Source organism: Panthera onca, chromosome B4 (genome assembly GCF_046562875.1).
Source record: "Panthera onca isolate mPanOnc1 chromosome B4, mPanOnc1 haplotype 2, whole genome shotgun sequence".
Classification (NCBI taxonomy): Eukaryota; Metazoa; Chordata; class Mammalia; order Carnivora; family Felidae; genus Panthera; species Panthera onca.
Window position 1 is genome coordinate 27,050,287 of NC_138345.1, and position 13,104 is coordinate 27,063,390.

Genomic DNA, 13,104 nt, shown 5'->3' on the forward strand with positions numbered 1-13,104 from the left:
GGGTAGCTGAATCTGTGGTTATGAATCTCTGAGTGTCTGACTCTCTGTCCCTAAGATAGTGACATTTTGTATCTGGATAAAAGAAAGCAAATGTGGTCTGCCACAAGATTGAAAGCAAGGGCTGTGGTTATCTCAAAGCTGGACTGGAAGAATATCTGCTTCCAGGCTCACTCATGTTGCTCTCAGAAGGCAGCAGGGTGTAACTGACTGTTGACCAGAGACATTAGTCCTTTCCATAGGACTGTGCATAGCATGGCAACTGGTTTGATCCAGAGAAAAAGCGGAGAGAGAGACACAGAGAGAGACACAGAGAGAGAGACAGAAAGAGAGAGACAGACAGACAGACACACACACACACACACACACACACACACACACACACACACAGAGACAGAGAGAAACACCAGAGAATAAGACAGAAACCAGAATTTTTTTAATAGCCAAAAGTAACAACCCATCACTTTTGCCATATTCTTTTTTGTTAGAAGCAAGACCCAAGGTCCAGTTCACACTCACAGGGAGGGGTTATACAAAGGTGTGAACATCAAGAGATGAGGCTCAGGAGCCATTTTAGAGGCTGCCCATCACACTCAGTGATTTATTTGAAGATTTTGTTTTAGCCCAGCCCTTGCAGTGATGTTTTTCAGAATTTCAACAATTCAGTAGAATCTTTTTCAAGGAGAATCTAAAATAGTATTGTCATTAGACAGAGAAGACAAATGTCATATGATCTCAATTGTATGCAGAATCTTCAAAAAATGAGCTCATAGATAGGGAGAACAGATTTGTGCTTGCCAGAGGCAGGTGTTGGGGGGTGGACAAAATGGATGAAGGGGGAGGGGTGGTCAAAATGTATAAACTTAATCTATTTTATAAAATAATTAGGTTCCATTTATTCACATTTTGTTTTATGTTCTTCTGTAATATTTGACAGTCATATTTATAAGCATGCTGACCCTTTTTGTTAAATTTATTTCTAAATATATTACAGTCCTGTTATACATATAAATGGTATTTAAAATTTTTTTGACTTCCCAGTTTTTACCGTTCGCATAAAGAAAAGGTATTACTTTTGTAAACTTTGTTTCTGGCTATCTTACAAAATTCTTTTATTAATTCTAACACTAGCATCTCTTTGATTCTCTGGATGTACAGGCCTGTCATCTGAAATAAAGTTACTATCATCTCTTTTGCCTACAAAACCATAGGTTCAGCCATGTCCTTCCCACTTCTAGTATATTTCCTTATTACAGGTGTCAAGGACAATTTCTCCTGGGATAAAACTCATGAATGAGTCTCTAAACAAAGTAGATTTAAGGAAGGGGATTCCCAATGTGGACAATAGGATCATACAGTGAAGGATAGCAGAAACCAGTTAGAAAAAAAGGAGGCCATGTGGCACCTGGGTGACCCATTCAGTTAAGTGTAGGACTCTTGATTTTGGCTCAGGTCATGATCTCATGGTTCATGGGTTCAAGTCCCACATTGGGCTCTGCACTAGCAGCATGAAGCCTTGGGTCCTCTTTCTCCTTCTCTGTCTGCCCCTCCCCTGCTTGCACCCTCTCTTTCTCAAAATAAATAAATAAATTTAAAAAAAAGAGGAAAAAAGGAGGCCAGGAAAAAGTGATATGACGTCTTTAAACACGGAATATCTCTAATGGGCCAAGCACTGTTTTAGATGTTGAGGATGGATGGTGATGAATGAGACAGATTTTCTTCAGTCATGATTTTCTATCCCAATAGGCTTCAAATTGTATATTACTTAGTAGACTTTATGAGTCTGCTTTGGTAGTTATTTGGTAAAGTCAATAACTTAAACAGACTTGCTTGAGTTTTACTACTTACTTCTTTTTTTTTTTTGCCAGCTTTATTGAGGAATAACTGACAAAAAAGGGTATATGTTTAAGGCGTACAATGGGATGTTTTGATATGAGTATTACTCGTGTAATGATTACTACCATCAAGTTAATTAACATTCATCACCTCGTGTAGTTACCTATTTTATGTGTCTGTGGTCGGAACACTGAAGATCTACTCTCTCAGCAAACTTCAAGGATGCGAACTAGTCATAGTTGATGCAATGTAATTATGGTTTATGTAATTTTGTATGGTTTATATAAATATCTGTGTATGTCCAGCTGTATAGTTAATGCAATGTGTTATTGTTAATGCAATCTGTACATCAGATCTCTAGAACTTCTTCATCTCATAACTGAATGTTTGTACCCTTTGACCATCATCTCTCCATTTCCCCCATCTCCCAGCACCTGGTGATCACCATTCTACTCTCTGTTTTGCTAAGTTCAAATTTTATAGAATCCACATATAAGTGATACTATGGATCACTGCCAAAATTTATTATCTTTTGCGTTTTTTTGATGATAACTATCTTAATGGGTGTGAGTTGATAACCCATGGTGGTTTTGCTTTGCATTGCTCTGATGATTAGTGACACTGAGCACCTTTTCATGTACCTGTGGGCCACTTGTGTCTTCTTCCGAGAAATGTCCATTCAGTACCTTTGCCCATTTTTAAAATTGTTATTTGTGTTTTTACTATTGAGTTGTAGGAGTTATTTATATATTTTAGATTTTCACCCTTTATCAGATTTGCAAATATCAGGTTTGCAAATATTGTCTCACATTCTGTAGGTTGCTTTTTCATTTTGTTGATTGCTTCCTTAAGGTAACTAACCCTGATTTCGTTGATAATGAGACTTATGAGAAGATATATACAGGACCCATGTAAGACCAATGTAAGAAGGGCAATCAAGAAATGGCACGCAGGAGAGGTGGATAAAGATATTGGAGGGAAAGCGACTCGTTAAGATATTGCTGACAATGCAGTGCTAGTAGAAAGAGCAGGAGGCACGATGATGAAATTCTCAGTTGTTCCTGGCACCTGATTACAGGCAGAAAGTGAAGGAGAATGAAGTGGCAGGTTTGGTCTGGGGCCAGCAGAGGAACTTGTCTCCGGGGTATGGATCAGTTCAGGAAGTACGGAGCTTGGCAGCCCAAACACAGCATCGAAGTGGGCAGCTGGAAACGGGGATCTAGATCTCATGAGATGAGTTCTAGGTGGATTTGGAAATTAGAGATCACTCTTAACTGATGGAGTCATGAAAGTGGGTGTGACATCACCAGGGGACAAATGAAGGTAGCAAGAGAAAAAGATCAGAAAGAGAACTTGGAAAATGTCATTTACATCTATGCAATTCTAATAAGAGGAGAATAGTTGGACCACAACAGACACACCAAAAAATCTCCCTGAGGAAACCAGGATAGTGTGCAGATGCAGAAACGAAGGGAGGTAGGGTGTCCAAATGCTGCTGAAGAGACTGGATGGAAAAGCGTGAGGTGGGTTTGGTAATTGGAGGCCGCTCCTACATGATTATTAAGGGTCAGGAAAGGAAAGCAACGAGCGGAGCAAGAGGGCATGGGGAAAAATGCACAACAGCATGTAACGACTTTGGAAACAAATGAAGGACAGGAATGGGCAGGCACTGGGGGTAGAAGCTAGTTTAGGAAAGGCTTTGTTTTAGGATGGGGACATCTGAGCTCATGGGCCCCTATGGAGGGGGCACAGCCACTGGAGAGAGATAACTGTGCAGAGGCACAAGAGCAGAGAACTGGTGGAGCAAAGATGTTGAGGGGTCAGAAGGGATGGAAATGAGAGCCAGGTGCAGCCCGACAGCCTTTAGAAGGGGAGTCACAAAAAACTTCTTTGCCAACGCTGACGTATATACCTATCTTGTCCACATTTCCTAGTGTGGCTTCAAGAGCAGAACAACCTCTCCCAGTTGCCCAGCTTCTCTGGCTCTGATATCCAGCCTGATAGCTGGAAAAATAGGAGGGAGACTTAGTGAAAGCCCCGATGATGGTGATGGAATCTATTCCTTGCTTTCCAGACATTCCATGCATTCTCAGCCTATCTTTGTGCAGAAGGTGGGGCAGGTATTCTACAAATGTGAGTCCCAGAAATGGGAGAGCAGATTTGGATGTTAAAATCAAAGTCACATAGCCAGAAAAGGGGGCCATGTTTCTGTTCATCCCCTAAGTAGCCCCACATTGCTCTGCAAAACCAGTGTCACTTTAATCCCCCACCCCCACCCCACTGCCACACACACCCACACACACACACACAGCCAAGAGAGAAGCTTTCACAGAACGCTAACGGTTCCAACAAAAACCCTTGAACTTTCTGCAGTTCCTTTCATCTGACCCTGATATTTTCCTTGAAAATGAACCACAGTAGCTCCAAGGAGCCTGGAGAAAGGGAACAGATGGATAATGAGATAAAGGAGTTTGGATTTGCCTAAGCAATATCATTAAACCTTGAAATATCCAAGCTTTTCCAACTACACAAAAACTGCCAATAATCTTTCTAGCTATTAGGAGTTTCTCTTAAACAGCCATTTGTCTGGATGATGATAAAATAAGGGTCACTATGTACCAGGCACCATTCCAGTCTCTTTATCTGTATCATCTTGCTTGATCCTAGCAAGAATTATATGGTGAAGGTAGAAGTACCTTTCTCCTCATTTACAAATGAGGAAAACTGGCTTGGAGAAAGCGAGAGGCTACCCACACTTATAAGCGGGGTGCGGGGGGCGGGATTTGAATTCTGCAAGTCTCCCACCAAAGCCTGCATCTTAACCACCATACAAGGCCATGTGTCCAGGGATACAGCCAAGTCATTTTTCTTCATTGTATTGGAAAAATACAAAGCTTCATCTGAATCTTATAAAGCCACCTCTACAAACGGTTAGGAGCCACTCATTTAAATGAATGCGTTACGTCTTTTTATTTTTTTCTACCTGAAGTAGAATAGTGCAGGGAAGTATGTCGTTTGGGTAAAAAAGAAAAAGAAAAAAAGGTAACTCAGTGGTTAACCTGGCACCCCACCACCATTCCTGTCCTCAGTATATACGAAAGCAACAAAATGTGCTTGATACTTCTCTCCTGAACACGGCAGTAAATTCCCAGGCTCCAAAGCAAAGTCAATCTCACCGAAAAGAGCAGCAACGCATGAAATGGGAGAAAATATTCTCAAATCATGTATCTCATAGGGGGTTAATATCTAAAATACACAAGGAACTCATACAAATCAATAACAAAACCCCCAAACAATCCAATTAAAAACCGGGCAGAGGATCTGAATAGACATTTTCCCAGAGATGACATACAGATGGCCAACAGGCACATGACAAGGCGCCGAACATCACTGATCATCGGGGAAATGCAAATCAAAACCACAGTGAGATATCACCTCACGCCGCTAGAATGGCTATTATAGAAAAGACAAGAAATAAAAAGTGTTGGTGATGATGTGGGGAAAAACGGGAAGCTTTGGTGGGAATGTAAATTGGTGTAGCCATCATGGAAAACAGTATGGAGGTTCCTCAAAAATTAAAACTATCGCTACAATAGATAGAAGGATAGATATGATAGAAAGATAAATGTACCTCCATGTTCATGGCAGCATTATTTACAAGAGCCAAGGTATGGCAGCAACCTGAGTATCCACTGATGGGTGAACGGATAAAGAAATGTGTGGTGTATACACACACACACACACACACACACACACACACCATGGAATATTATTGAGCCATAAAATGAAGGAAATCTTGCCACTTGCAGCAACATGAATAGACCTTGGGGGCATCATACTCAGTGAAATATCAGACAGGGAAAGACAAATACCATATGATCTCACTTATACGTGGAATCTAAAAAACAAACAACATAAACAAAAAGCAAAAACAAGCCCGTAGAGGATGCATTGATGGTTTCCATAGACAGAGTATGGGCTAAATGAATGAAGGGGGTCACAAGGAACACACTACCAGTTATAAAATAAATAAGTCCTGGAGATAGGATGTACAGTGTGGAGGCTATAGTTAACAATGCTGTATTGCATATTTGAAAGTTGCTAAGAGAGTAGATCTTAAAAGTTCTCATCATAAGAAAAACAATTAGTAATTACGAATGGTGATGGATGTTTACTCGTCTTATTGTGGTGATCATTTCATAATATGTACAGATATTAAATTATTATGTGGTACACCTGAAATTAACATAATGTTATACGTCAATCCTACTTAAAAAAGAAGACATTCAGCCTGACTGCCTGTCCTCGGTGTGCCCTAAAAGGGAAATAAGCTGAGGGATAACAGTAAAAACACCAAAGAAACTCATCCATGGTGGCCGTAATGAACAGGGATGGAGAGCACTTTTTGGTGCTATGTCATTGTCCTGCCTTCCAGTTTCCCATCGCTCAGCCCTACCAGACTCCACAAAGGATCTGTCCCCAACAGCCAAGAAAATGCCTTTGTCTTGGGGTGCCTGGCTGGCTCAGTTGGAAGAGCATGTGACTCTTGATCTCGGAGTCGTGAGTTCAAGCCCCACACTGGATGTAGAGATTACTTAAAAATATCTTTTTTTTTAAAGGGAAAAAAAGAAAATGATTTTGTCTTCAACAGCAAGTCCCCCGAGACCCCCCGCTCCACATACTTGTGGCTTCCCTTGACTCTTTGATATCCCATCATCCCCCTCTTGTTCCCGGAATGGACATGGGCCACAGACATTTAACTCAAAGCACCTACTAACTGCTTCTCCGGCACCAGCTGTCTCAGTCAGGCTCTGACACTTGAAACTGTTTTTTTTTCCTAGATTGACCTTTTGGTGTGACTCTTGCCTACCATTTGCACATCCCTGGACTTTTCTTTCATTCACAGAGTTTTCCTCATAGGCAACTTGTACCAGGTATGGCAGATTCTGGGTAGATACAATTTCCTTTTGTGACTTTTCAACAATGCAGACTGACTCTCACAATAACACCTCATTAAAATGGCACAAGAGTTTACAAAGTAATTCAACCTATATTGACTCCACTTTTCTTTCTGACTACCTTCTAAAGTCAGTGATACCACCCACCTTTTCTCAATAAGGAAACTGAGAGACAGGGAGGTTAAGCAACGCCTCAAAAGCTATTCAACCAACGAGCCTCAGAACTAGTACCAAACCCAGGTTTTTTGGGCTCCAGATCCTCTGTTCTCTTGTCTTCGTTATTAACCTACAGTCTCTCAACTCTGAGCCCACCCTTCTGAACTTGCGCAGGAGCTCTCCAAACTCCATTTCTCTGACCCCCTCGCCAAAGGGCTTCTTGTTGGGTTACTGCCAACAGAGGGCGTTTCAGGGAGATTGGCAAGTGGGAGGAGGGTGAAACGGGCTCCCTTCTTGGTCTCCAGTTCCCATCACTGTTGCTGTTACAGCAGCAGAAAGAAGGCTCCCGCTGCCCACTTCTTGACCATCTCATGCCTGTTCAGAGGTGCCAGTGACGGCTAGACTGCCAGCTGGGCTGTCCTCTCTCACGCCCTGGGCCAGGCCACTGGGAGCTTTCAAGCATCTACCGAGCACATTTCCAGCTGTAGCAGTGATCGCGTACCCATTGGGTTGTGCCTCCATAGGGAGATCCAAACTGTGGATATAAGCACCTCCCAGACAGAAGCCCCACCTCCAGATCTGGTGGTCAGCCTCGGTACCCTATCAGAGGTAAAGGCACCAGCAGCGTGAGGCTTTCCCCTCCAGATCTCCTCTCCAGAGCCTGGTACCCTGTATTCAGAGACTGGGGCACCAGCTGCACAGAGACAACCCCCACCCCAGAGGTTTGGGTGAGTCCCTCCTCCTATACCTGGGGCCTGATAACAATACCTCTTCCCTTTCTCCTGCCAGCCTTGCACGGTAGTTCTGCTGTGCATGATCTCTGGGTCACTTTAGCATCCATGTATTTTTCTTTCACCCTTCCAATGCCCATTTGTTGTGCATCGAAATACCTAATGTGCTTTTTCTTTTCCTGACTAGAACCTGACTGATACTGCATTTAGAGTACCGAAGGGAGGGAGTCTCAGGAAACAGACCCTCAAAATAGGAATTTGGGGCTGATTTGTCCCCGTCTTTGGCCTTGAAAGCAATGCTGAGCCCCTTGCCAACAAAACACTGGGTACTGGAAATTCATGCACGTGCAGTGGCATCGTGAGTAATATTACCTGTCCTTGCTTGCAGCAAAGTGGCCATTGAAGGCAAGGTTTTGAGAAACCGGATGGCTCCTTCTGACTACACTGGAGAATTTGCAGAGAGAAAATGATAAGGTCACGTCTTTAAACTCTCAGCTCTATTTCTTGGTAGAACAGCACACGGTATGTGGGGTGTATATTGGCTCTAGAATCTAAAGGTACTTCCCACTCATAGGAGGTACAAAGTGCGACCTCTTGTCTTTCACTTTGGAGATGATATCTTGACATGCTCTTGAGTGATGAACCCCCAAGAAATGAGAAGAGTGGTAGATGAGAAGGTGGTGGATGTCTTAGAATGAGCAAAAGTGGGAGGATGTTTCTGTCCTATGGGAATGCAAACTGAGTGGTGTTTACAAGAGGCTCTCAATAATCAGATGAGTAAGATGACACCCTCAAACACAATGGTGCTTAGTCAATGGGTCCATGTTTCAAGTGGCCATGTTGGCAGGTATGGGAGTCACAAAATGGACTTTTCCTCACCAACATTCATCATTCTGTTGCCACTGCTGAGCAGTGAACCTGCTAACCGCAGAAGTATATTCTGAGCCCCTGATGTGACATGATTCCAGAAGGTCACCTGCAGGCATGGTGATTACACTGGATCCCTTCTAGTCTTTTAAGGGCAGAGAACCAATTACTACTATAAGCTCTTATTCTAGATGGGGGTTTGTCTTTCACCTGTAATACTTTGGCAACATCTTCATCCACGGACTTATGGAATATGTTATTCTCTGTCATGTTGTCCCTCACAACGTTGCTTCTGGCCAAGCACTCATTTGTAGCCAAAGAAATGCAGCAGTAGGTTTATGCCTATGGAATTCACTGGGCTTATCATGTGCCCCATCACCCAGAAGCATCTGGCTTCATAGAACATTGGAATAGCCCTTGGACGAGGCCGTTACAATGCAAGTTAAGAGACAACACCTGAGATATAGGGACACTATTCTACAGTGTGTGGTCATTGATATATGGTGCTGTTTCCCCCGTAACCAGAGTATAAGGGTCTAGAAACCAAGGGTTGAAGATAGGTCTGGCTCCTTTCACTAGCCAACCCACTGGAGAAATTTTCCTTCCCATGTCAGCAACTTTGGGTCCCAAGTTCTAAGTTAATGACAGATGCATGCTTCCACCAGGGACACAATGATTTCACTGAATTGAAAGTTGAGACTTTCACCTTGACCTTTTGGGCTTTCATGCCACTGAACTAATAGGCAGAGAAGTGTTTGCCCACTGGCTGGGACAATTGATCCTGATTACCAGGCAGAAAATGAGGTTGCTGCTATACTCCAGGGGCAGGAAGGACTATGTCTGGAGCCTGGAGGATTCTTTGGGGGCAGCATTAAGTCCTGTAACAATCACTGAAGGAAAATGCTAGTAACCTAAGAACAGTAGGATTGTAGAAGACTCAGTCCCTTAGAAATGAGAGTAAAAGAAACAAAGTAGAGAGGCTGACCAACTGAGGCACTGACTGGCTATGGGGAGGCGGCCTGTAGAATGAGAAATGGAGGAGGGAAGTTCTAGAAATCAACAATGGCCGTGTGTCTCATACGGAAATGAAGACTGTAGCAGCTACGCTTTGTCCCGTTTACTTGTTGTTGAGTCATTTTTTAGAAGTCTTGCTGTCGATGGTTAGCTTTCTAATTTTGCCTCTGGGTCACGGAAGGGCAGGTGATATTATGAGTAAAGTAGAAAAGGAGTTCACCAGAATCTGAGATGGGTAGAGGACAGTTGGGACCATGTAATGTTTCTGGGGAGAGGGTGAGAGTGTCTTCATTTGTAGGAAAGACTGATACATCTTATACAGCAGAAGCAAGTTGTTATCTCAAGTAAGGGTAGAAGATTGTGTACGGGTGTTGCTGGCACAGGAGTGTTTCATTCCCTCTTGTCTGTGAGCCTGAGACCACTCCTCTATATTCTGCTCTGTGACTTTGGGGCTGAGACTCTGCAAACTGTATTTCCCAATCTCCCTTGCCAGCTTCCTGTTAGAGCTGTTAACGGTAAGCCCTAGAGGGGATTTGGAAGGTGGAAGAGGAGGGGGAAGGGACGTCCCGTAGATCTGACTCCCACATGTCTGGATATGAGCAGGGTGGGACTTCCCTTCAGAGGTTCATGCCGCATCCTGTGAGGACCCTCATCCCAGCCCATAGTTTGGTAACATCACCTCTTCCACTTTATTCCCCCAGACTGCTTCTGCAGTTATTAATTTCTGGGTTATTCTAGTATCTCCATTTTGTTCTTTCAGCCTTCCAACACCTGTGTAACCAATTCCCTGTATTATTAGATCCTTTCTGTTGGTATATCTAATATGGCTTCTGTTTTTCTAATTGGATTTTACACTTACAACTGTCTACACCACTATACCAGTCATGGCTATCTCTATCTATCTATCTATCTATCTATCTATCTATCTATCTTTCTATCTGTCTATCCACCTAATGTATACTATTATTATAATTCTTTTGATATAAATTTTTTTGAGATGCAATGAGCAAGGGGCAGATAGAGAGGATCTCACAAGGGAGAGGGAGAGAGAGAGAGAGAGAGAAGGGAGGGAGGGAGGGAAGCAGGGCTCACCTGAAGAAGCACTTGAGCTCACCTGATGCAGAGCTTGAACTCACAAACTGAGATTGTGACCTGAGCCAAAGCAGAAGCATAACCAATTGCGCCACCCGGGCTCCCCGCATGTCCTAATTAATTAGCAAGAATGGCAAGAAAGATAATTTTCATGAAGAATTCCTGAGTGAGGTCAGAGAGCTTCCAGCAGAATTCTAACTTTTTTTTTTTTTAACATTTATTCATTTATTTTGAGAGACAGAGATAGAATGCAAGTGGGGGAGGGACAGAGAGAGAGGGAGACAGAGAATCTGAAGTATGCTCCAGGCTCTGAGAAGTCAGCACAGAGCCTGACGCGGGGCTCGAACCCACGAACTGCGAGATCATGACCTGAGCCAAAGTCAGATGCTTAACCGACTGAGCCACCCAGGCGCCCCTCAGCAGAACTCTAAAATGGCAAAACTTACCTTTGCCTCTTGTCTCCTTTTTCTTTGTTCCTGTCCCTTCATCCTTGACCTCCAGAATCTTAATATCTCCTCCCTTCCAAATCTGCACTGTCTTTTTTTTAAGTTTATTTATTGAAAGAGAGAGAGAGAGAGAGAGAGAGAGAGAGAGAATGGGGGGGATGGGCAGAGAGAGAAGGAGAGAAAGAGAATCTCATGCTCCGTGCTGAGCCCGATGTGGGGCTCGATCTCATGACCATGAGATCATGACCTGAGCTGAAATAAAGAGTTGGACACTTAATCGAATGAGCCACCCAGGCGCCCCTGTACTTTCTTCTTTTAAATGTAAAAAACATATGAAAGTTTATGGAGAATGGCACAAGGAATGACCCCTTTTGGAATCATTGGCACTTTAGAAAACATTCTTGAAGCTGCTGAAGTTTCTTATACTCAAAGGAACCCAGCAAAATGTGACCTCGCAGGTTGCTATGGGAGGGTTAACCTGATCAAGAGATTGAATGGGGCCCACTGTAGTTTTCTGAAAGTTTAGAGCCTCTGGAGTGGGTGGTATGCAAAAATCAGACAAAACAAATGACTTTTCAGGAAGATAAATCAGATGCAAATATCCCAGCAGTCCTGAACTTGGCATCCTCTTCCCGGTAACATCGAGGGGAGAACGGCCAAAGACTGGCAGCCTGAGTGTGTGTGGAAACCAAGGGGTCTCTCTTTGTGTTATTTACTTGAAAGTATATCAGTTAGGATAGTTTTGCTATAAGTAACAGATAAGCCAACTTCTAATTACTTAAGTAACCCCGCACTCCAGTCCTAGATACATATGGAAAAGAAATGAAAAAATGTGACCATATGAAAGCTTCTACACAAACATTCATAGCAGTACCATCCATAATAGTCAAAACGTGTAAACCACCAACATATCCGTCAAATGATTAATGGTGCTGTGTCCATATGACAGAATATTATTCAGCTATGGGAAGGAATGGAGTCCTGATATCTGTTGCAATATGGATGAAGGCTGAAAACATTATGCTAAGTGAAAGAAGCCTGTCACAAAAGACCAACTGATTGTATGATTCCATTCATTTGAAATGTCCACAAGAGGCGATTCCATAAAGACAGAAATTAATGGTTGCTTAGGGCTGGGATGCATGGGAGGATTGGGGAAGCGATAGCTAAAAGGTATGTGGGGATTTCTTTTGGAGATGGTGAAAATGTTCTAACCATGATTTATGGCAACGGTTGTACAGCTCTGTGAATATACTAGAAACCATTGAATGGTGAACTTTCAGCTGGTAGGTTATAGGGTATGTCAATTATGTTCTAATTTATTATTACCAAAAAATTACTCAAATACTAAGGGAATTTGTTTCGTTTACAACGGGATGTCCAGAATGGGTCAGTTTGGCAGTTGATTAATTCAGTGGTTTAACAACGTCATCAGAGACCTCGGCTCTCTCCATCGTCCTGCTCTGCCATTTTCAGTTAGTGGCCCTTATGGTTTTAAGACAGACTACAGCAGCCTCAGACACCCCGGGGCCAGAAAAAGGAGGCTTCTTTCCTTACATCTCTTTATTTCCTGAAGAAAAGCCTTTGCCAAGAGTGTCCAAGCTAACCATCCATCATACCTCAGGGGCTAGAATTTCTCTGTCACCTAACAGCCATCCAGAGTCCCCAGGAAGGGGAGTGGCGTCACCATGATGGGGTTCGTGCAATCGGGTTTAACCCTGAGTCTGAAGGGGGAGAGTCAGACGCTGGAATTTAACCAGGGCTCTGCCTGTGTGGAAGAAGGGGACATCGGCTGCCGATAGGCAGCTCCGGCACCTACCAAAAAAGATGTAGAAAAGAGAATTTTCTTGCAGGGAGAACGGAATCAGACTTAGCTATGAATTCACTTCTGTCTGTCTGCCTGTCTGTCTATCTGGCTCTATCATCTAGCCACCTACCTACCTGCACACCCACGGATTTAAAATGCCTTTACTTCTGACTCCTTGTAACTCCGGGGTGTGTGTTTTT